The following is a 23,372-nucleotide window of genomic DNA, read 5'->3' as shown; positions in this document are numbered from 1 at the left end:
ACACATGAAAAGATACTATATTAGTGATCTTAAAATTACCTTTACCATTTTAAATGTACAGTATGTATTTTGATGTGCCACAATGAAAACCTAACATGAAAAATTAATACTTAGACACCATGTAAGGTTAGATTTTGTTTTACAACATGATCCTATTACGTACTTATAAAGGACATTTTTAAACATTTTGTTTAAAGGTCACTTTATATTTTTTGGGTGTACTTATAGTAAGAAAAATTGAGTTTAGCTTAGATGTTATGTTTGTGTATATGTTTGTAGACCTTGAGAAAGTCATATTAATGTACTTTTCACTTGGTGCTTGAGAAATTCTATCAATGCCATGTTTGCTTACTAGTTTTTGCATTATACATGTCTTGTAACCACTCTACTGCTATTTTTTTGAGGCAAAGAAAATTTGGGGAAATGTTTGAAGTTCTTTGAATGACCTTTGAGTGATTTTGGGAACAATTTTTAATAGTGCCTCAGATTATATGATGGCTTTTAGAGGCTACCTTTAGTTACCAAAGGCCATGAATGCTTAAGTTGAATTAAATTATAGTCAAAGACAAAAGTTGTAATTTGTGTCAATTATAGTAGATTAAGGTATTATGCTACTGGGTCAATATTTGATCTGTTCCTTTATTTTTAGGAGTCTGCTGGGTTTTGAAATTTGAAACCTTTGAAATAATGTTGAATGAGTACAGCTGTATAATAGATGTGGATTTATATTTCAGCAAAGGTTTGGTAACCATATGGCTTGGAAGTGACGTGGGATTTTATTTTTGAAATTGGAAGGTGATTTATTTTACTATGTTGATTGGGTTAGACGTGCTTGAGCATTTATTGGTGTTAATGGAAATGCAAGTGACCATGGACTGGAGATGTAGATCAGAGTAATTTGTGAAAGGAGATCATTGTAGTGATCCTCACACTTCGCTCATCTCCAGTCCTGCTGCCTTGATGCACTTTGAAGTAAAAGCTTCTTTCTTGGATAATATAAGCCTCTCTGTTATATTATATTTTTGTTAATTTACATTACTGTCTGAAATTTCCCAAATCTTACAGCACAGTCTTGGGTGGTGCATCATATGTGAGCTTTGAGGTTCCAGCTTACCTTTTGATTTACAGACCTTAGAAAGAATGCCAACAGATGACACCCCATGCCCAGGGCAACTCCCTGATCTGAAGGAATAGGGTACGAATGAGGGTAAATTGGGGCAGGATTGTGTAATTGGAAAAACTAGAGTATGAACAATGCTTAGAACAAGGTAGAAAGAAAGAAGGGTCGTTAGGGACTGTATAAGAAAGCCAGTTTGCCATATTCAGCAAAGCTGGTAATGTTACCACTACTACTATTAATGTTATTTCTAATATTTGATTCAGAAACATTCTAGGAGAGGCCTAAGAGAAAATTGGATGTATTAGTCTCTAAGATTGTAATTTTATGTTGTTGTCCTTTAGCTTTACTTTTGAATGAGGAATTAAAGGATTTATATCAATGTGTATTTAATGCCAATACTAGTTTGGTTAATTTAGGAATCCCAAAATGACTTAGATTTCTATTGGATTTTAAGGTTTGAAAGAAAAGAGAGCAATGAGGTATTAGATACACAATTGCGTATTCCCAGCTATGTGGGCATATTTTTTAAGGTTTCAAATTGTAGAAGGCTACAAAAGTGACAGAGATGAGATTTGGGAATCAGTAAAGATAAAAAAGAAGTGTAGGAGGAGATATTGAAAATGACGTTAGATGAAATTAGTGGAGAATTTTGAAATAAAGATAAAAATAAGGTAAGATGGGTAAATCAAAGTATGAATGGTAAAATAATTGTTGGATGAATATCACTTTTTTGCCTTACTGTAATTTAACTAATAGAGGAGGCTGAGGAACAGATTGTACTTAAGTTTTTTTATGGACATCACATTTGTGTTTTTATTTGTTGGAAATATTTATAATAAGGCTCTGGGACCTTTGACTATTATTGTATGGGATTTCACTGATAATGTTGTATATAGAAAAGCATTAAGTGGAGATATTGCCTTAGAGCTTCTTGTAATTATTTTATTATTAAAAAGTTATACAATATAATAGCATACAAAATATACAAAATTAGTATATTCAGTTGGGATATCTGACTATCTAATATCTAAAGCAGTTTACATTTGGGAAGCCAGTATATAGTGGAAAACTGAGTACCATAAATGTATATATTCTTAAAACTTTCTTAATTTGGAACTTTTAAAACTTACATTGAGGGGCCTGCTCCGTGGCCGAGTGGTTAAGTTCGTGCACTCTGCTGCGGTGGCCCAGGGTTCGAATCCTGGGCGCGGACATGGCACTGCTTGTCAGGCCACGTTGAGGAGGCGTCCCACATCCCACAACTAGAAGGATGTGCAAGTAAGATATACAACTGTGTACAGGGAGGGTTTGGGGAGATAAAAGCAGAAAAAAAAAGAAGATTGGCAACAGTTGTTAGCACAGGTGCCAATCTTTGTGGAAATAAAAACAAAAAACACTTACATTGAAGTAGAGAGAACAGTGTAATGAACCCTCATGTTCCCATCACACAGATTTAACAATTAGTACCTTCTGTTGTTCTTAAAGCTGTGTAATTTGAAATATTTATTTATTTGTTTTTGGTGAGGAAGATTGGCCCTGAGCTAACATCTGTTGCCAGTCTTCCTCTGTTTTGTATGTGGGATACCACCACACAATGGCTTGAGCAGTGCGGTACCTCGGTGCCTGGGATCTGACAGACCCGTGAACCCCAGGCCACTGAAGCAGAGAGTGCGAGCTTAACCACTACACCACGGGGCCAGCCTCGAAATATTTGTTTATTGAAATAAACTTGAATCCTTCTTTATCCTGTTTTGCTCTGAAAAAACTTTAATGTTAAGAACAGACTCAATGTAGACTTGAAGCAATGCTTATATTATGTTTAAGATGAAATATTTAAAAGTGATTGATCTCCATGTTTCTTCTCAAAGCATTTCTAAATCAGGAAGTTTATTCTTAGTTGTTGGTCAAGTCTTTTCTTTAGTAATTTGAGGCTCTTCTACTTGAAATCTGACCTAACGTTTAAAAAGAGAGCAAGCACAAGGACAGCAGCCCATGTTTGCAGGACGCAGGAAAACAACTGTTTGAGTTATACCTCTTAGAGGTGAAATGGTGTTAATCTTTCATACATCATTCTTTTAACTTGTTTTGGGGTAAATTTAGGTGAACTGTTAAGAGCCATTTTGTAAGTTGATAAGGGAAGAGAACCAACTATCTTCTGGAGTATTCCCATCAAACTTAGCTGCTCAGTTACTGAGACATAATAGAATATAAAGGAAGAGATATCCATTGGTAAGAGCTGACGTACTCATAACTTCTGACATCATTCAAAGCAGTTTAATGTTTTCTGATTCACTATCTTCAGGGAATGAGGAGGGTCTCTTAGCTTTTTTATTTGACTATAGTCATGTAGGTATGAAAGCAGCTTATTTTCCAGTGCTATAGCAAAAAAATAATCCATTATTCATGTTGGAAATTATTCTGTAATGAGCAGACTAATATGTATAACAAATGATTAATGGCATTTTAGTAAACAACACAAAGTGTAGACCTAAATTTCTTTATTTAAAAGCTGATGTTTCCTTATTGTTTGAATCTAATTAAATGACTAAGACATGAAGAAGTAAATGTATTACATTAAGTAAGGCCTGCTTTTTTTTGCTTATATAGCTTTGCTAAAGTTCTTTCTGATCAGAAAGATTCCATAGAAATATATATGACTTAAAATATTTTAGCAGTCTTTTAAAATATTTCTACTACAGGGTAACTATCCAGACAGAATAGTAAAGTGATACAAAATTACCAAAGTGATACACTAAATGATCTTATCTCATAACTAAACTACCATTTCTTTTCTCAGAGGGTTACATTTAATTCTTTCTGCCGTTAGGAAATATCTAAGTTAAGTGATACTGTATATTAAATTCTCATATATTTAAACTTTCCGAAAGGAATATATACAAGAGAACACCAGTATTAAACCTTAATTAGCCAAACAGTGTTTGAACAAAACATAAATTTAACCCTGCAAAACAAAAGATCATGGAATATACGTGTTAATTTAAGTAATATTTATGGAAGATTTTGTTATGAATTTAATGTTAATATTAACGTAAACATTATTTGTAATAAGTTTTTCTATGCTTTTAGGTACCTTATACTTAGAATCAAAGTATAATTTTATTTGTTTTTTTATTATTTTACATTCAATATAGTGTCAATAAAAGCACTGGTAATTTTATTCTAGAGTTTAAAAGTTTTTTTAAAAATTTGGCTACCACTGCATTTATGTCATAAGGTATAATTTAAAAACAAACCATTTCCAATGTGAGAGTAATAATATTGGTTTACTTATTCTGTATTGGAGTAACTCCCCAATAGCAAACAACTTAATGTTCTAATTTGGAAGAACACCATGTAAAGAAAAGCTTTATCCAAGAATTGACTTGTATTTTAAAACCTGACCCTGTTTGCATAGCAGCTAAGCTTTAGGGTCTGGAGGTGAAACCTCAAACCTGCTATGATGAGTGTTTTCCTTCCTTGGGGGCTCAGCTTCAGCCTTTCTCCCTGTTTCTGCTTAACTATTCTACTGCGCTATTCTTTTGTCCCTTTACTATGTCTGGCTCTGCACCAAAAGGGGCAGTCAGGGTGCTAGAGTAGAAATTGAAGAGGTGAATAAGTCCTTTACCCGAGTTACCCATGCTTCCAAATGGGGCAAATACATGGGATTCCAGTAGAGACATAATTAGGATGTTTTATTTTACAGTCAGAATTTTTAAGTTGGAACAAACTTTGGAGGTTGTCTAGTTTAACCCCCCTCACTGCCTCCCACTTATTTTAAAGATAAGAAAACAGAGGTTAAGTGACTTGCACAATGATGTGTAACATTTATTAGAGTTGGGGCTGTTGAACCCCAGGCTCCTCACTCCTCCCCGTGTTCTCGTGTTGTATCACAGCTAGTGCAAAATTTTTCTTAAAGGCGAACAACCCAAATGTGTTGCCTTTAGTATTCAGAATACTTACGTATTTTATCTATAAGTTTGAACTATTCTTTCTAGAAAAAACAAATGAAAGTTTTATAATTCTGCATTCAAGTTTGAATAAATATCTTAATTTTTTACCTCCAACTATAATTTTTGGTATGTAGATCATTATTTAATTGCTTTATTTTAGAACGACATAGAAATAAAATTTTAAAATATTTTCCCAAATCATAAATAGGCTGTCTATTTAGGGGGAAATACCATACTTGCTAGATTTTTTAAAAAAGAAAAATATTATACTTTTATTCCTATCATTGGTATTTCCTCTTGCTGGGTGTTAGTGATGTATGTCACAATCAATGTGTTACTTTAAATACTTCTCAGATCTGGCCTGTGCCTCTTTACTTTTTTGATGAGGATAAGGGTGAGTCTAATCATTCTAAAGATTGTTGTAAAAATCCATTGAATTACTAGTTTTAAAATTGAAACTTTGTTCCTCTAGGTCACTCTCTTGTCGAACAAAAGTAAAATACTGGCATCTGACATCCGTGGTACAAGCTGAGGCTTGCCCGGCTGGGCTCTAAAGGTGTTGCAGCACTCTTAAGTAAGAGAGAACCAACAGAATGAGGATGTGAAGGGACTGCCCTTTATTCCGTAGCAACCAGAAGCAATACCAGCAGTTACACTGTCTTATGACTTCTTATTTTCTTAATCTGAATTTTTGGAAGGACATGTTGTTTACTGATTAATAGTATGAGACTGTGGCAGGAATAAGTAATTATCAAGATTTTTGTCTTATTTTTTCCCTCTGTACATCTGTGTGTGTTGTAGAATTAGAAGTAAATCTCTGAGATCAGGCTTGAACTTAGTTTTGGTATCTGTTTTGTGATAAAGATGCACAGTTTGAGCACTATCCCTGCTGATTATTGAAACAATCCATCTAAGAGAGACCAAGAAAATGACAAATAACTGAACTTTCTAGCAGTAACCTGATGCTCCTACCCGCCCCGTTTGTGGTACCGAATCTGAAAGGATACATTTATATAAAACAGGAGTAGGTTTCCAAAGGAGACAGCCGTTTGTCATTTGCTCTTAACAAGGTAAATCCCCATGGACAAACCTTTCTTGTAAAACTGCTCCCTTTGGATTTATCTTCACCTTCAATAAAAAAGGAGATATGATAAACAAAGGTATGATGAAATATTAGTTAGCTCTTGCATTTTTGCCTAGAAGTTCCTCATTCTTAGTCTTTATGATTTTATTTTTTTAATGTAATGCGCTGTTTCACCTGAATTGAGAGACTTGGAACACAATGCATTAAATTGATTTTGCTTTCTATTAATTGAAGAAAAGGTTTTTTTGTGGTTTGGAGGATCTAAATAATTTACTTTAGACTTAACTTTATTCCTGATCTGCCAACATACCTACTGGCCTGTAAAACAGAACAGAAAATACTGATAGGAAGAGAGTATGTAATTCAGATGAAAAGGGAGCGCTGAATATGAAATCTTAAACTAAGATTTGAATATAGATATTCAGTTACCAGAGTAACTAAATACTAGACTGCTATATTTGTTGGATATAAAGAGGAAGATTCTGAAACATGGAATGTGTTCTTAATATGAATTTATAATCTGGATAAGTTTCTACTTAAACTGTTTCTAAATACAGATTAATAGTATCCGCTGAAAAGAAGGTACTTTGGATGTTTTCAAATAGCCCAGAGTTTATGTTTCTGGGTCAGAACCTTTCAGGGTTCCTCATTGCCTATTCATCAGAATCGTTTAAGAAATATTTATTGAGTCCTGCAAAACTGCTATAGTGCTGTTAGGAAGGCTGCAGTCTAGTGTACATTTTCGAACTTATGTTTCACCACTCTGCTTTGTAACTTCTCTTTTCTGGCTAGCCTGGCTTATGATGTTGTATAATTGGTTAAGAGCGTGAACAGCCCTGGGTTTGAATTCCAGCTCTGTTACTGATTAGTAGTTTAACTTTAGGTGGATTACTTAAAGTCTGTGAAATAGAGCTAATAAAAACTACCTTAAATGATTTTTTTTTTTAAGATTACATTAGATGACATAGACAAACAGCACTGTGACACGTAAGTGCTTAGTAAATGGCAATTGCTATTACTACCCTGTGGACACCTGAATTCTGCCTTGTCATTTCTTTTCTCTCTAACTTGGTTCTTATCCTTTATTCTGCTTAGAATTGTTTCCCACCCTACTTAAATTCTTCTCTCCTAAAGTTAGATAGTGTAATTCCTAACTTGATGGGTTCACTTCCAATGAATTTCTAATTAACTCTGCTACTGATTGGGAATAGTGATTTGGATTTTTATTTGTTTATTTTTTTGAGGAAGATTAGCCCTGAGCTAACATCTGCTGCCAATCCTTCTCTTTTTGCTGAGGAAGCCTGACCCTGAGCTAACATCCGTGCCCATCCTCCTCTACTTTATATGTGGGACGCCTACCACAGCATGGCTTGCCAAGCGGCACCATGTCCGCACCTGGGATCCAAACTGGCAAACCCCAGGCCGCCGAAGTGGAACGTGCGAATTTAACCGCTGTGCCACCAGGCCGGCCCCCGTGATTTAGATTTTTGCTTGTAAATGTTTGACCTTTCCAAATTGTTTGTAAGGATCTTGAGGGCAGAAGACTAAATATATTTTGAACTTGGTGCAAAACTCAGTGTCCTTTCTTGGTAGAAGGAATCAACGATTAATTATTTTTAAGCCTCTGATCATTTATCTTTGTCTCTAAACAAATTATAGAAAACACATTTAACCATTTTATAATTTTGTCTAGCCTGATTTTATAATGACCATTAGAGCAATGCAGTTCTATTATTCCAAATGGATTTATTTTCTTCCAGTTTTTAAAATGGATTTAATGGCTATGAATTCTGAATTTTGGGTATTTCTTCAAATATAGCATCATCTAGCAGGCAATAGATTTGGGCTGACCTTAATCAAGCTCTCTTTTCCTCTTACCTTTTCAAATGACATTTTGTTACCTAACTCTGTTTGTATATATGTATATGTATACGTGTGTATGAAATTCTAGACTTGCCTGGGATTTCCTTAGTGTCTGACATGACTAATTCCTTAGTTTCAAAGTTGGAGAGTGCCTTTTATGATCCAGTACCTTCTTCCTATTTTCTGGTTGTGCCCGAGGAGTGGGAATTTCTAATGCTGCTTAAAATGGGAGAGACATGGGGGCCGTTATGAGAACTTTGCTTTTTGGGGGACTACTTTGAATACCCCGAACCTCTTGAGTTTCACCTTCTGCTGCCTAACTTCACTATTCCTGTTGGGATGTCAAAAGTATAGAATTGGTCCTTGAGTTCCAGGCTTACAGCAAGGCAAGTGGTGGTATCAGAATGGAATTCTTACAGTAGTAGGATCTGTGGTTGTGTTTGTGATATTCCACTAAGGGTCGCTCAGTGGAAAGATAGGGTTATCTGTTTTGGTGTCTGCTACCGAGCCTTTCTCCTAGAAAACCTTTGTTTTTTTTGTGTGGTAAAATATAAATCCATCCACCCGTCTTCTTTTTTGTTTTTTGTTTGTTTTTTTGCAGGGAATGAGTAGCCCTGAGCTAACATCTGTTGCCAGTCTTCCTCTTGTTTTCCCCTCCCCAGAGCCCCAGTGCATGGTTGTATATGCTAGTTGTTAGTTGTTCTAGTTCTTCTATGTGAGCTGCTGCCACAGCATGGCAACTGACAGACAGGTGGCATGTTTCCATGAACGGGAAATGAACCTGGTCCACTGAAGCAGTGAGAGCTGAACTTTAACCAATAGGCCATCAGGGCTGGCTTATGCACCTGTCTTTTTAATCAGTGTATTTTCATTTTGTACCATCTCTTGAGGTGATGAGTTTGGTGAATTTACTAATAGTTGTGAAGTCATCTTAATCTCTCTCCAGGCTCAGGGGTTCCCTTCAATTTCTAGAATCAGTTTAGGTGTACAAGCTCATTTTTGCTTTTTATGTTCATCCATGTATTTGTTGAGCAAATATTGGTACATACAATATGGGCTGAGCAGTGAACGGCCGTGGAGGATACAGCAGTGAACAAGGCTGATCGGGCCTCTGCCCTGGAGGAGCTTACATTCAAGCCATTGGGGATGATGGAGAGAGAAAACAAATGAGTATTGTAAGATATGGTTATAAATGCTATGGAGAAAAAGAAAGAAAGAGGGAGAATAGAGAGGGCTGGTGATGAGAATGGAGGAAGTTGCAGTTTTAAATAGGAAGATTGGGAAGACCTTAGAGAGAAGGTGACATTTGAACAAGGTCTGACAGAGATAAATTTTGTATATTTCTTCAAATGTGGCTTTATATATTTAAAATATTGATACCTTCATTGATGCTAGCCTTCCTTCTCTACTAAAGAGTCCTAATTGTTTACATCTCTCCTTACATGGTACTTTTCTTTCTGCTTTCTTTGCTGCCTTTCATCATTTTTACATACCTTTTCCTGAATGTTCAACCTTTTCATTTATATATTATTTCAAGATATATTCACTGAAACTATGGTTTTCTGTAAGGAAACAAGCAGATTAAGAGACTCTTTTAAAAACTGCTTTTAATTTTTTCTTTTTTTCTGTGAGGAAGATTGGCCCTGAGCTAACATTTGTTGCCAATCTTCCTCTTTTTGCTTGAGGAAGATTGTTGCTGAGCTAACATTTGTGCCAATTTTCCTCTAATTTTATATGAGATCCCACCACAGCATGGCTTGACGAGTGGTGCTAGGTCTGTTCTCAGGATCCAAATCTGTGAACCGTGGGCGTCTGAAGTGGAGCATACAGGCTCAACTACTATGCCACTGGGCTGACCCCTAACTTTTTCGTTTTGAAGGGGGAGAGATGGAGAGAGAAAACAAATGAGTATTGTAAGATATGGTTATAAATGCTATGGAGAAAAAGAAAGAAAGAGGGAGAATAGAGAGGGTTGATGATGAGAATGGAGGAAGTTGCAGTTTTAAATAGGAAGATTGGAAAGACCTTAGAGTCTCGGGGAATTTTTAATTCCCCGAGTTCACCCTACCTGCCTCCAAGTTGGAGATTCTTCTGAAATACATGTAACTATCAGTGAAATATATCCTAAACAATTGGAAAGAATGGTTACATGAAATATTAAGAATAAAAATCCCAATTAAGAAAATACAAACTAGAATTAGCTGGACTGCTAGTTGGTTGTTTATATCCTAGGTTTGCTTATATGGCTTATTTCAACTGGAGAAAGAATCTTTGCATATGATGACTTCTATGATCAAAATGCTCTGCAGTGTCTTGGAAGATATGAAACTAGAATGTCATTGTTTATATAACATAGCTATCTGTCATTATCTAGTTATCTTTAATCTGGGCTTTATGAATTGAATTTATTTGTAAAATTTTGTTTATGCAAAAAAGACATAAATGAGAAGTTATATAGATAAATAAAAGTCACTAATGGAGGCAAATTGTCCTGAATTCTGTTATTTTGACAAATAGATTGTCATGCTGATATTTTTAGAATGCGATTTTCAGTGTACTAATGTCAAAATCGTATTTTCCTTTTCAGTTCAGTGTCAGATATTCAGCATTATGTGCCTGTCATCCGTTATGAAATGTACAGTTTGACAGTGTATGAGGCTATTGTGTTATATTGGAATTCTTCAAAAATGGTACAAGATATATATATAATATGTGTGTATTTTTTTTAACATATTTAAGTTAAGAAAGTAGAAATTGCTATGAAACTTTAAACAAACAAAAACTACCTTTCGCTGTTCGAACTTATATAATTATATAAATAATATTTATTTCTAATCCAAATTTCCATCCTTAAAGGCTGGCTAAATGATTATACTTGCAGAAATACCCGGGCATTTGTGTCTTAAGTAAGTCAGAGGTGCCCACATTTTAGCAACCTGTAGGCCAGAGTTTATTGAACTTGGGCACCTGACATTTCTGCCATCAAAAATATAAATAAATGAAACATTAGACAATGTTTGATTGAACAATGAAACAAAAAAAAGTTTGAGCTATGAAAGACTTTGGAGAGCAAGCCTACTCTTTTCTTTTTTCCCCTTTTTTATTAAGGAAAAATTTAAACATGCACAAAAATAGAACAGTATGATGAAATAATGAAATGAATTCCCATGTATCCATCACTGTGCTTTAATAGTTACAACTTGTGGTTAATCTTGTTTTAGCTATACCTCTTCACTCCCGGCCTGCCCCATTGTTATTCCCCTCACTTTTTACGTATGGAAAGAGACCCAACACAGCTGAGTTAGGCTCAGCGCTCTGATTCCCAGTCCATTGCTCTGCTTTGCCATGCTGTGTAGTCTCCTCCGTGGATGGAGGGATGGATGAAAAGAAAATCATGAAAAGAATAAAGGTTAGTTTCCAAACAAGTATCATTTAAGATTTTGAAGTGTGAACGTTCAGTATTTCTGGTCTAAGATTTTGAGTTGGAATTAAATATAATCTTCCAAATTTAGTATAGACTCCATAAAGACAATTTGCTAGTGCTCTGTAATTTTTACCTCTTTATTGAGATACTTTGTTTCTTCTATGTTTTCTAAAGATTTTCTGTCTATTTGCTTTCACAAAAAATCATGAAATATATATCTTTGAGTTTTTTGGCATTTATAATGTGATGAAACTGAAATTGTCCTTCAGATTTATAGAATGTATTTCAAGATGTCTTTTTCAGTACCCTCAGTTCTGCATTTTAAAAGTCCGATTATACAGTACCTTTATTTTCAGTTGACTTAATACCTTTTTTCAAGTTTTCAAATGTTTAAAAGTGACTAGTAGTAGTAGTTAAAAAGTGAAAGTGGTGTGAGAAGTTTTAAAATATGTTTTTAGCTGATATCACTCTTCTAATCAGGTGTTTGTGTCACATTCCTTTTATAAATTTTAGTATTAGAAAACTCTTCTTCCTTTGTACATCAACATCCTTTTGACCTTGACTAAACAAATTGTAGAAATAATTTGAAAAAACATATCTTGGGAAATACTCTGTCAGCAGGAAGGAGAAATAATGTTATATTTATGACTCTGGTAATGATTTCTTTTCTCTTTATAATTGGTAAGCTATGACTACTAAAAAGAATTCTAACCTGTAAGTCATTGGTTACCAACCCTAATTATGTGATTTATCAGAGAACCTGCAATTCTTGATAAAAAGGTTATGAAATTAAAAAAAATCAGAATTCAGTTCTATTCAGCAACATTTATTGAGGATCTTTGATTTTTTTTTTAGGAAGATGTGTATGTGGAAATGAATCAAATATGATAGGGTGTTGTAAATCCAAGAAAACTAGAATGTGCAAAAAAGAGGGTTAATTCTATGGGGATGAATGCATTATTCTCTAAAGCTACATACTCCTATTGGTTTTTTTAAGGATGCCACACTTTATAATTATTGCAGGTTTGTAACAAACAACAGAAGGCTCTTTCCAGCAACACTTCCATTATAAGATTTCTGTCCTCATTAAAAAAATTTTTATTCTTTACTTTGCTCCGTTGCCTTTTAGTTAATAGTGCCTGACAGGATCCTAAGTATTAATGTAGCCAGTTTAGAACTTGGGTTTTTTCAGAGCAGATTCTTGCAGTATTATTTACTCCACTTGACTAGTAATTGACCAGCTATTGAATAACTGCTTTAAAAGTTAACACATTTCCTAACACATGCCCTGTAAATGCTATGCTCATAAGCAGAATCTGACTTTAATAACTTTATTGACTACTGCGTGTGTGTAATGTGTAGTGTATGTGTTTTAATGTTTTGTTGTTGTTTGGAAAAAAATCAATTTTCATTACTTTTAGAAAGATTTTCATATGTTAAATCCTGCAGCTTTAGAATTAAGTTAAATTTTTCTTATCCTAAATGAGAATTGAAAAGTATTCAAATTACTTCATTATAAAATTAAGTTGAATCTTCAAGTTACTGATCACTTGGGTTTTACATCATAAATGTTACTGATATCACTGCATCTTTTAAGAATGTTTTCTTTTTTGAGTTGTTGCATGCCTTCTTAAGTAAGGATGGATCAAGGAAAACAAAATTATTAAATATAAAATTTTTGTATTTTCCCTTTTTTCCTCATCTATAAAATGAATCAAGTTTCTTTCTGCAAGTTTTCTTTCAATTATTCTCTTTCCAGCACATTCTTGTCTCTCTTTATCATCCTTTATGTCCCTTTTTCTCCCATTTGCTCTGTTCTCTGCTTGGCTTATAGGCTGTTTCAGTTCTAACCCGTCTTAGTCAACCAATTCTCTTCCTGCCTCAATCTCAGTTCTTTGGTCAGATGTTGCCTTTGCCCCTCTCAGCCTGCTTCAGCTCTCCTTTATCATTGGATTCTTTGTTGTTCTTTTTTGGATAGTTGTTTCACATTCCTCCGCTTTTTCTTGGTACTTTTAGAGAAATAGTTAATTTCCTTTACTCTGCTTCCTATGGTGTGTACTGAGAAGAAAAGGTAAAACAACCATTGAAGGACAGATATACATGGCTCTTTAAAAAAGAATAATGTAGTTTAGTTGACAGATTATTTTCAAAAAGTGCTCCCAGCTCAGAGTAGTTAGATAAAAGGGTTAAATGTTACCATGAATGTAGATAAAATGTTGCCTGGCTTTTTTAAAAAAATGTATTTTTAACTTTCAGAAGTTGAAGGCAGTATTAGTATAGCCAAAATATCCTTGGAAAATTCTGGATAAATTTTCATTGTTAAGATGATTGTTGTAAAATCCTATTTTTGGTTATCTGTATGGTCTTTGGTATTTTATGATAGATCAACTTCATCTTTTTGCTTCAAATACTTTATGAAAAAGACCTGTCATACATAAGTACATAAAAGTCAATACAATTTCTTCTTTTAAAGAAGATAGAAATCCTCTCTCATCCTCTGGCCCTTTGTAAATTCTGTCTCATGCACTTTGTTTAGCAGTATTTTATTGATAGACTCTACTATCTTTCTCCTCTGTTCTCAGTTACATTCAAGCAATGCTATCTAATTATAGTGAATTTATGTGAATAACTTATTGAGTGTTAATCTTTAAAGTTATAGAATATGCATTTGATAGGATAGAATAGATTTTAGAATTAATATAAAATCATTACTGACCAAAAGGGATGAAAAGAAAAAGAAAAAATGATCTTTCTTTTAATAAAATGAAATTAAGAATTTCTTCAGTTTCTCCGTGATTTTTTGGGAGGGAATGGGAAAGGTGCTTTTTAGTTTTGCATACTTCATGACTTCTGGGTTCCTAGGTTTAATTTATTTTTTTTATTATTGGAGTTTATATAAGTGCAATAGTTTTATTTTTTTCATCAAAGTTGAAGGTACTTAGTTTCAGGGAAAAAAATAAAAGTACTTTCTCAGCTCATTTATATCCATTATAACCTTTTAGGGGACTATATGGAAATAAAAACTTGGAGATGGTAGGTGGTATAATTGAAATGTAGATCATAATCTGTTCTTTGTTTGTTTTACCAAATTAGTTAGGGATTCTGAGGATACATTTTGAATATTTGTGTATGTTTAGCATTTTGTCCCTTTGTTAGAAATCTCTCAGTGTGACTTGTTTTTAATAGGATGTGTCTTGAATTGTGGGCCAATCACTCTTGAAAAGTATTAAGCCCTTTAAACACACTGGTCAGACCCATAGAGGGAAGCCTACAGGTTTATTATCACTCCTTAGCGTGAAAGCACAGCATACCCTTCTAGGTTGCACAGCAACAGACTCCTAGCAACCATAATAGATTGAATTTCTAAGACTGACCAGGCCGGATGTAATAATAAAGCAAGAGGTACAAACAGTTGTCATGGTTTTCTTTTCACAGTAAGCTAGTTTGATTTGGGGAAGCTTAGGCTTTCAAAAAATGGGCAAACTTCTTATAAAACTACTACTGTTTGTGCACAGGACTTCTGGTATTAATAGTACCAAATTTAAAAATGGATCATAAAAAACCATAGCTACTGGTTAAAAAAAATAATATGCTCAAAATAAAACAACAAAAAGGTAAAAGGATTATTATGTAAAGAAGTTTTCAGGGGATTAGTTTTTTTTAGAGACTTATCATAAACTTAAAATTGAACTGTAGCAAAATAATCATAACAAGTGTGCTTCTTAAAAATAAAAATATTTTTGCTTTCTCTTTTTTTTGGATCTTCTATTTAATTTTGCAGCAACTTGTAGTTTTGTGTGTGCAATTTAAGTGGCTGTGCATATAAAACTAATGCTTATAGTAAACTTTGAAAATTTATCCAAGACAAGATGCTATTTGAACTCTATATGAACAATGTTTTTTGAAATTATGACCTAATAATTAATGGAGCAGAGAATTTATTGAAGAAGAAAGAATAAAGTAGTAAAATGTGCAGTCCTCCACAGTGACAGTGAAAGTGTCTGCGATTTTCCTGAAGGTGTAATATTGTGCTAGAACTTTTTCAGCATTTCTCCTGTGTATCCTCTGTATGTGTTTGCTACGTAGCTGTGAAAAAGAGATTAATTCAGATACATTCACACCCTGAAACAGGATGCCTCCATCAAAAGAAACGGATCCTCATATAGCTGCTGGAGTTGGGAGTGGAACTACAGCCTTTGACAGCAACAAGCTGTAAATATACACACATGCTAATACCCTTGATTTGTTCATCTTTTGTGTCAGCATTTGGAAAAGATTGTTAAAGTGGCAGTTATAGTAAAGACTGGCAATTACATTAAAGAGCAGAAATTAGGTATTTGTGACCTATTATATTTCATTAAAAAGACTTCCTTATTAAAATGGCACCGCTTAGTCTGATTACTTGACAGTTACCCTAAACAGATTAGAAAATACACAGCTTTAGCTGAGGTAAAATCAACATCTTAAGCAAGCACATGGCATAGAACAAGTAAATGGTATAAAATAAACCATTTTTTTTAACAATAAATTTACTTTAGGTAGAGATGTTAGTGATTAAGTGGCATGCTCTTTTGCATGTCTATGGTAATGGCTTACCCAAAGTGGCATTTTTCCATTGAGATATTTTTAATACACCCACCTAATATTATACTAGCTTCCTACTAGAGGATCTTATTATGAGGCGTCATAGATCCAGGGATCAGCATGGCATCACCAGAGAAACTTTTTCCTGCTCACTGATGAATTATTATCCCAATTCAGTGTAAATGCTACCTTTATGAGGCAGAACTTGAACTTTTGGAAGTTTTATCACTAGATTATCAATTTATGAAATATTTTTAGTGTTCTTTATCTTTTAATAATACGATAGAGCCACGATGAGTTTAATACTTGAATTTAAGCATCACTTTAACAACATTGAATTGTCTGCTTTTCTAGAAAAAAATTTATTATCTGGCTCTTGTTACCTTCAATGATATTTCTGAAATTTTACTGCTGCTTACTTTGTTTCTTCTATGTTTTACATAGTGACTGTATAGCATTTTATAGGACAGTCCTGCCTGTCAGTTATTCTAAGTGTTTAGTAATTTATTAGTAATTTAGTAGTTATTCTAAGTAGTTTAGTAGTTAAGTAGTCTGACCTGCTACACGTTCTAACAATTCACGACTTTGTCCCCATCTTCTACATCGTGAGGCATGGATATGCATGGTAGTTCAGCCTGTGGGTATGAAATCAGAGCTCACTCTTGAAGATGCAACACAGGTTCAGTATAAAGGAGTTTTGTGGGAAGATTACCTCCCTCAACTAATCTTGAATATAGATTTTTGTCAGGACTGTCACAATATTAATAGAAGGCTGTTGTAGTACTTGCATGGAACTGTAAGATTCCACAAAGATGCAAACTATAGTATGTGAGACACTTGTGCTAATTTAACATGCACAAATATCCATGACTACTTATGTCTTTAGCTTAAAAAAATAAAAGTATCTGATGCACATTGCATGAGGTCAGTCGGCTTGCAAAATTGTTAGGAAAAGCTGTAAATCCTAGTCTTTGAAGTAAGATAGACCTGAGTTCAAATCCTGGCTTTGTCATTTGATAGCTAATTATCCTTAAACAAATTCCTTAACTACTTTGATCTCATTTTTTTTAATGTCCATATGGGGATATTACCTATTCAATTGGGTTATAAAATGAAAAAGTGAAAGATAAAACAAGATAGGTGTATATAGAGAACTTAGCATGGCAGTCTAGAATTAGCACTCGAACTGTGGTGGCTAGTATTATCAATATCATCTTTCTAGCTTACTCCTTATGGTAGGATGTGAGGAGGGTTTTGCAGGAGAGGGTGACAGCTGAAAATAGTAACATGGAACTGCATGTAATCAGAAACAGAATTGTTTTCAAAGAGGGATATTATGTGCCATATATTTTATTAAGTCATTTTCAGTTTTGGTCAGTGGGTAGATCCAGAATTCTTTAGAGTAAACTTTAATGAAATGACCCCTCTTCACAGCTTCAAATCTTGGGTCAGGATCTTTAAAGGTTACCAGAGCAATAATTGATAGGAAAAATATGCACTAAACAGATAAAATACTTACTACCTGCACAAAGGGTAGAATTTAAAGGGCAAAGTTATTTGTTTTAGTAAATATGATGAACCTTAAATTATTTAAACGTTTAGCCTCTCTCCAAATTTTTCTTCCACTTAAAGAGCTATGAGAGCAGGAATAAACTGTCCAGCCTTATGTTAGCACCTTATATTATTGACACAAGAGAACTGAAAATGAATATCAATAGCTTCTGCTGAGAAGTAAGGCAACAGTGGAGTCACATAAAAATCTGATTACCTTTGGTACTGTTTGGCCTACCCCTTAAAAAATGTTCAACATGCTCACCATAGATTTACAAAAAAGTTTAAATTTTAATATATTCTGTTGTTGCTAAAGGGGTCATAAAGGCATTTAATGAGAAGATGATATTTGCCAAAGAATAGAAGTGGTTTAAAGTATAACAGCTTGAAGTAGCCAGTGGGATTAAACGGGGTTAGGCAATGGCTATCCTGTTTCAATTCTTTGAAGAAGGTAATTCCAGCCTGAGCTTAAGGAGAGGAGGAGGTACAGGACATACTTAAGCTCGCCTTGATGTTTGCAGAGGGGGAAGAATGCCAGGCTGCAGTGATGCTTAGAGCCGAGGGAAAATGGCCCTTGGTGTTATGCAGGTACGGTTTGTCAGATAAAATTGCTAGTGGTCACCAGTAGTTCTACAAGTTTTAAATTAATGAATTTTTTCTTGAGTATAATTTATGTGCTTATATTGTTAAGCTGTTTAATGATATAAGTTTGAAGAATTAAATATTGCCCAAAACGTTAAGTTGGGCAATTTTAAATTTCAGAATTAAATAAAATCTATTCTGATAGAAGCCATTTTTTGACATCAGCGAATACATAGCTCTGATTTATCATCTTGTACAAGTGCTGCAATTGTCCACTTGTAAAAATGTAGAACATAATTGTACCTTTTGTACTTAATTGGCTATTATGTCCAGCTCAGTGAAGATTCATATATTAGCTTCATAAATATTCTCTGCATAGAATTTTTTCTCCTAAAAATCAAGAAATTTTTACTTTATAATTATCTTTTTTTCCTTGATATTCTTAGCACTTTGAATTGTTGGATTGGGGAAATATAGTATGTGTATATATACATTTATATACATATGTATGTAATTATCTGTATATATATATATATATATATATGCATACACACACACATACACACATGAAATAGCATAAACTTTCTTTAGGGCAGCCTAAAGTTAGAATTCTTCATATTGAGATAATTGCTAGGTGAGAAAAACTAATTAAACTATCAAACTAGTCCAAACTGTCACTGTTGGTAAATCCTTTTTTCACCAAAGTCTTTTATTCAAACTGTATACTGTATATGAATTCTGTTAGAAGTGTGAATGGAAGACCCCTGGGGTCACCAGCCCCAGGAGATCCTCCCTTTTTCAACTAAATGTCTATGTGAGGGTGCGTTTTCTTCATCTACTTAACCAAAACAGCAGATCGAGTGCAGAAGTAGATACGAGAAGCTAGTTGTCTTTTATTAAGCAAGACATTAAAGATGTTTATAAAATGTAAAACGATGCCACTCTTCTCATGAAATCCTTTTTGTTTTGTTAAGATGCAGTGGTTTTATTGTCATTTTAAAATTAGTAAATATTTATTACATTTCTCCATTTTATTTTCCAATATGATGAATATGGATAGACATAACTGCTGATGTACTGAAGCCTGTTCTTAACAGCTCGAGAGAGCCAGTGTTGCTCATCTGTTCTTAACTCTGCATTCAGATGTCACATTGCCGGTTTGAAACTAGCCATGTTGGGAGTATTTACACCTTGGAAATGAGCAGAAACTACAAATTTGGCTTTTGCTGGGTGAAGGAAGGAGGGCTGGCTGTTAAATATTTACTAGGGCACAACTAGATATAATGCACATACATAAAATTTCTTTGGGATTCTCAAAAAAATTAAGATCTAAATGGGTTCCAGAACCAAAAAATCTGCTCATTACAAAAGAACTGCTGCTAATTACTGTGCAAACTTAACACCAAAGTCTATGCTAATATATCATCAAGGCAGATTTTCAGCCTGAGGCTCTGTCTTTAGAGCCACTTTACCAGGCTCTCCTATACTGCCTTCTAAAGAGATTAACTCCATGAAGTTATTTGAAGTCAAAAGGTATGTCATACCCTTTGTGGTTCTCACCATGCTAAGTACATAGCCCAATGACCTGTTGACCAACTAGAAACTGTGAGTATTGTGGGGATACAGAAAATAGGGGAAAAAATATTCTGGGCTTGAGTAGTTAGAAAAGTCTTCAGGAGGAGGTAAGATGTGCTTGGGGGGTGTATTGGCTGTGTGGAAGGGCTTAAGCACATGCTAGAGGTAGAGGCAGGCGTGATTTTGGTGCGAAGAGTTTGTTGGGAAATAATGAAGCAGATGGAGTAGAAGGGAAAATCAGGCTAGGGATTTGGAACTTAACTGGATAGAGCATAACCAGCCAGTGTCTATTTTTTAAAGTGGATCAAATGTGAAGATGAAAGTGGTGCCTTAGGGAGATTAGTCTGGCAGATCTGTGTAGATTAGCAGGGAGTGGGTCAGAAGCCAGATAAATTTCTCTTAATCATCTGAAAGGAAGTATAGAGTGAAAACCCTGGGCTTTTAATTTAGAAAGATCATGTTTAGAATCTCCTCTTCTGTCATTTTGTTACTTTCAATTCATGGATAAGATGCAGATGACTAGCCAGTGGGGTGGTTGTAAGTAACCCAAAAGGTATGAAAGAGCTTAGTACAGGTTGGATGCTTGGTCCTATGCTAGGACCTTCAGTGAGAGTATTATCAATGCCAATTTTACTGCTACTACAGCCACTTCTAGTATAGTAATCATTATTTGATAGGTTATAATGAATATTGGAGCCAGGAAACCTTCAGTGAAAATAGGATGTGGAAACCAGGCCCATAGGTTATAATGAATATTGGAGCCAGGAAACCTTCAGTGAAAATAGGATGTGGAAACCAGGCCCATCCGTAACACTAATGGGTGCAGGAATACAAGTGGAAGCTTGCTCATTATGTTTCTACATACATACATCAGCTGTTAAATAAAATATGCTATTACCTCCTAATTTGACCAATACAACCTTATAATGAGATGGATGACCATTTAGAATTCTCACATTTTACAGGAGTTCTGTTCTAGAATGTAGTTGCAAGGGAGACCTGGCCTTCAGTTACCTCGTCCTTCTCCTGCAGTCTCTCTCCTTTTCCCTGCATCCTAGGCTCTTTGCCATAGCATGTCCACATGCCCTCTCCCCAAGAAACCTCGCCCCACCCCTCGCAAGCTATTTCTTGACTACCCCTCAGGCCTAGAGGTGGGTATGCCTGCATCCCCGTCTGTCCTGGGGACCATAGTCCAGGGCTCTGCAAGGAAATTTGGGTCCTGAAAATCTACTGAGGTAGAGTCCAGAGGAGTCAGAGAGCATGGCCCCGGGCTGTGCAGACTTCTCACTTTATGAGGAAGTAACTGACCACAGGACCAAAGTGGGTTCTCTAAAGTGCAAAGCCCAGCCAATGGCCCCTTTTGCCTGGGTGTCAGGGTGGTGCCAGAAGGGATCATCTGACATGAGTGACAAGTCAGCAGGACTTGTTTACTATTAGTTGTGGTGTATGAGAAAATGAGAGTAAAAAAGATAAAAGGTCACTGGGTTCCAGGAGAATTATACAGCCACTAAGAAAATTAGAATGATATGTGAGAGCAGATGAGGTGGGACCTGAAAGCAAAATAACTGTTTTGCTTACCATTACGTCCTCTAGCACCTAATCAACTTCTAGCACATTGCCAAGCACACAGTAGTAACTCAATACATGTTGAAAGGCAAGATGAAGATATTTTGAATAGCTGTGCCAGAGCTGTGAGAAGAAAGTAATTGTAGAATATGGAAAGAAACAAGGAAAACAAGTTCTTGTGGGGCCTATTTAGAGCTTTGAGGGAGGGATAATCTTGCTGTGATTGGTATGGTAGAGTGTGAGCTCCTTGTGTGTGGCGACCACGTGCATTTAATATTTGTATGTGTGGTACCTGACGTAGTCACAGTTCTTTCTTAAATGAATAATTGAATAATATATGAGAACAGACTTTAAGACATGAATTGGATTTTAAGGTTAAATGGTAAGTGACAAAGACAGCTTTGTATCAGTTAACTGATATGGTGGCTGAATTGTAATAATTCAAGGAATGAAGAGATGCTAAGCAATTGTGTTAGTATCAGAATGAGGTGGTGAAAGTTGTGTTCAAAGAGGTTTTACTTGTGACCTGTTTGAAGAGGAATAGAGGACACAGATAACTGTAGATTCGCTTGAATTTTCTAATTTGGTATTCATTTAACAAGTTACATATAGGGGATCATGGTTGGAGAAAAGAATTAGAGTTAAAGGAGTAGGTAGAATTATCTTAGAAACCTAGGTATGTGTAACTCAGTCATTTGCTCAGAGTTGTTATGAAGTATTGTTTAGTCACTTAGTTTATAATAAATGTGTACAATAATACTTCATGTCAGAAAATACACTATATTCCAAAATGACAATAAAGTAATAGGAAAATCTGGTAATAGGATTTAAATGGCCAAGTTATTTTTGAGAACTCTGGTGTGTTAGTGTAGATTATTGCATTTTTGCTGTATCTGACTTATAATCGCCTAAACACACAGCAAACACCTGTGATTATTTTAGTGATCCTTTACTTGTCTTGTTCAAGTAACGCCAAATATGTGTGTTTAGACTGTTGCCTGTTCATATATACTCAGCTGTGCCTGGTTGCCTTGTTATTTTTCTAAGTTTAATGGATCAACATAAAAATTTATGGCAACTGTCACTTAATGTCACCTTTACCTTTAAAGGAAAGCAAACTAAACTAAATCCTGCCAGGCAGCTATGATGCTGTTTATAGTTGACTAAATGATCAGATATACTCTGTGCTAAATTGATCTCTAATATCATGGGTCAAATTTAGGACAAAAAAGTATGAACATATATAAACAAATACACTTAAGTATGCGTTTGTATTATCAGTGTTACCCTAAATTTACTTTATTAGCTAATAAAAATTATTAGTTTAAAAATAGCCTTGCCTGTTCTCCTGTGAACCAAAGTTTTCTTTTTAAAATTTCCGTAAAACTGAATAATCATGCGTATCTTATTAATTTCCTCAGCTTTGTGACGTGCTTATGCATTGCTTTTACTTGTTTATTTTTAAGAAACAAATCTCGTTTATTTTTAAGGAATATGTCAGCTGCTAACCCATTCTCACTTTTACTTCTCTATATACGAGAAGTTAGCAGCCTGACTCTCAGAATTGTTTGGTCTCTCATCTTCACAATTTAAAAGTACAGATTCATTCAAAGAATCCTTCTCTTTATTTTTTCCCTCACTTATAATTTTTTTGGCTAAATATGAAACTTTTAAAAATATAGATACAGTCATGCAAAGAAATATTTTAAAAATAATTCAGTTGCATGGCAATTAATATTTATTCACAAACCCAAAAATTTAAAAAAATTACATAGTTTCTAGATTTCAAAGAATTCATTTATAATGTTAACCTAATTCTTCTTGCTTTTAATATTTTAGGCCACTTGGTCGTTCTGGCATTTTATGGTAGAGAATACATTCATTTTGGCTCATGGAAAAAATATGAGGTAATTGATCACGTTCTCTATAAATTCTGAACTATACGTACACAAAACAGAATATTTTAATCTATCAACTATAACATTTCATATCTGAATTTTTTCAATAGCTTTTTTTATAGGTAAGATTTTTTTGTTTTTTGGTTTTTTTGCTGAGGAAGGTTAACCCTGAGCT

General features: G+C 34.5%; 1 protein-coding gene across 14 annotated transcripts in view; it reads left to right on the top strand.

Annotated features, from left to right (window-relative positions):
- The window catches only part of RFX3 (regulatory factor X3), a 264,606-nt gene that overhangs the window by 10,220 nt on the left and 231,014 nt on the right, over window positions 1–23,372 (top strand). Inside the window, exon 1 of one of the 14 annotated variants that reach the window (XM_070248209.1) lies at window positions 6,143–6,230. The exons of 8 other annotated variants lie outside the window; for them this stretch is intronic. The gene's annotated coding sequence lies outside the window, so the exon portion shown is untranslated. Of the gene's footprint in view, window positions 1–6,142; window positions 6,231–18,066; window positions 18,165–23,143; window positions 23,207–23,372 lie in introns of those variants that run through there. 5 more of the 14 variants (XM_070248211.1, XM_070248214.1, XM_070248208.1 and 2 more) reach the window with 5 other exon arrangements.

This window comes from Equus caballus, chromosome 23 (genome assembly GCF_041296265.1).
Source record: "Equus caballus isolate H_3958 breed thoroughbred chromosome 23, TB-T2T, whole genome shotgun sequence".
Lineage (NCBI taxonomy): Eukaryota > Metazoa > Chordata > Mammalia > Perissodactyla > Equidae > Equus > Equus caballus.
The sequence above is the reverse complement of the archived record's forward strand: the minus strand, read 5'-3'. Positions and strand labels throughout refer to the sequence as shown.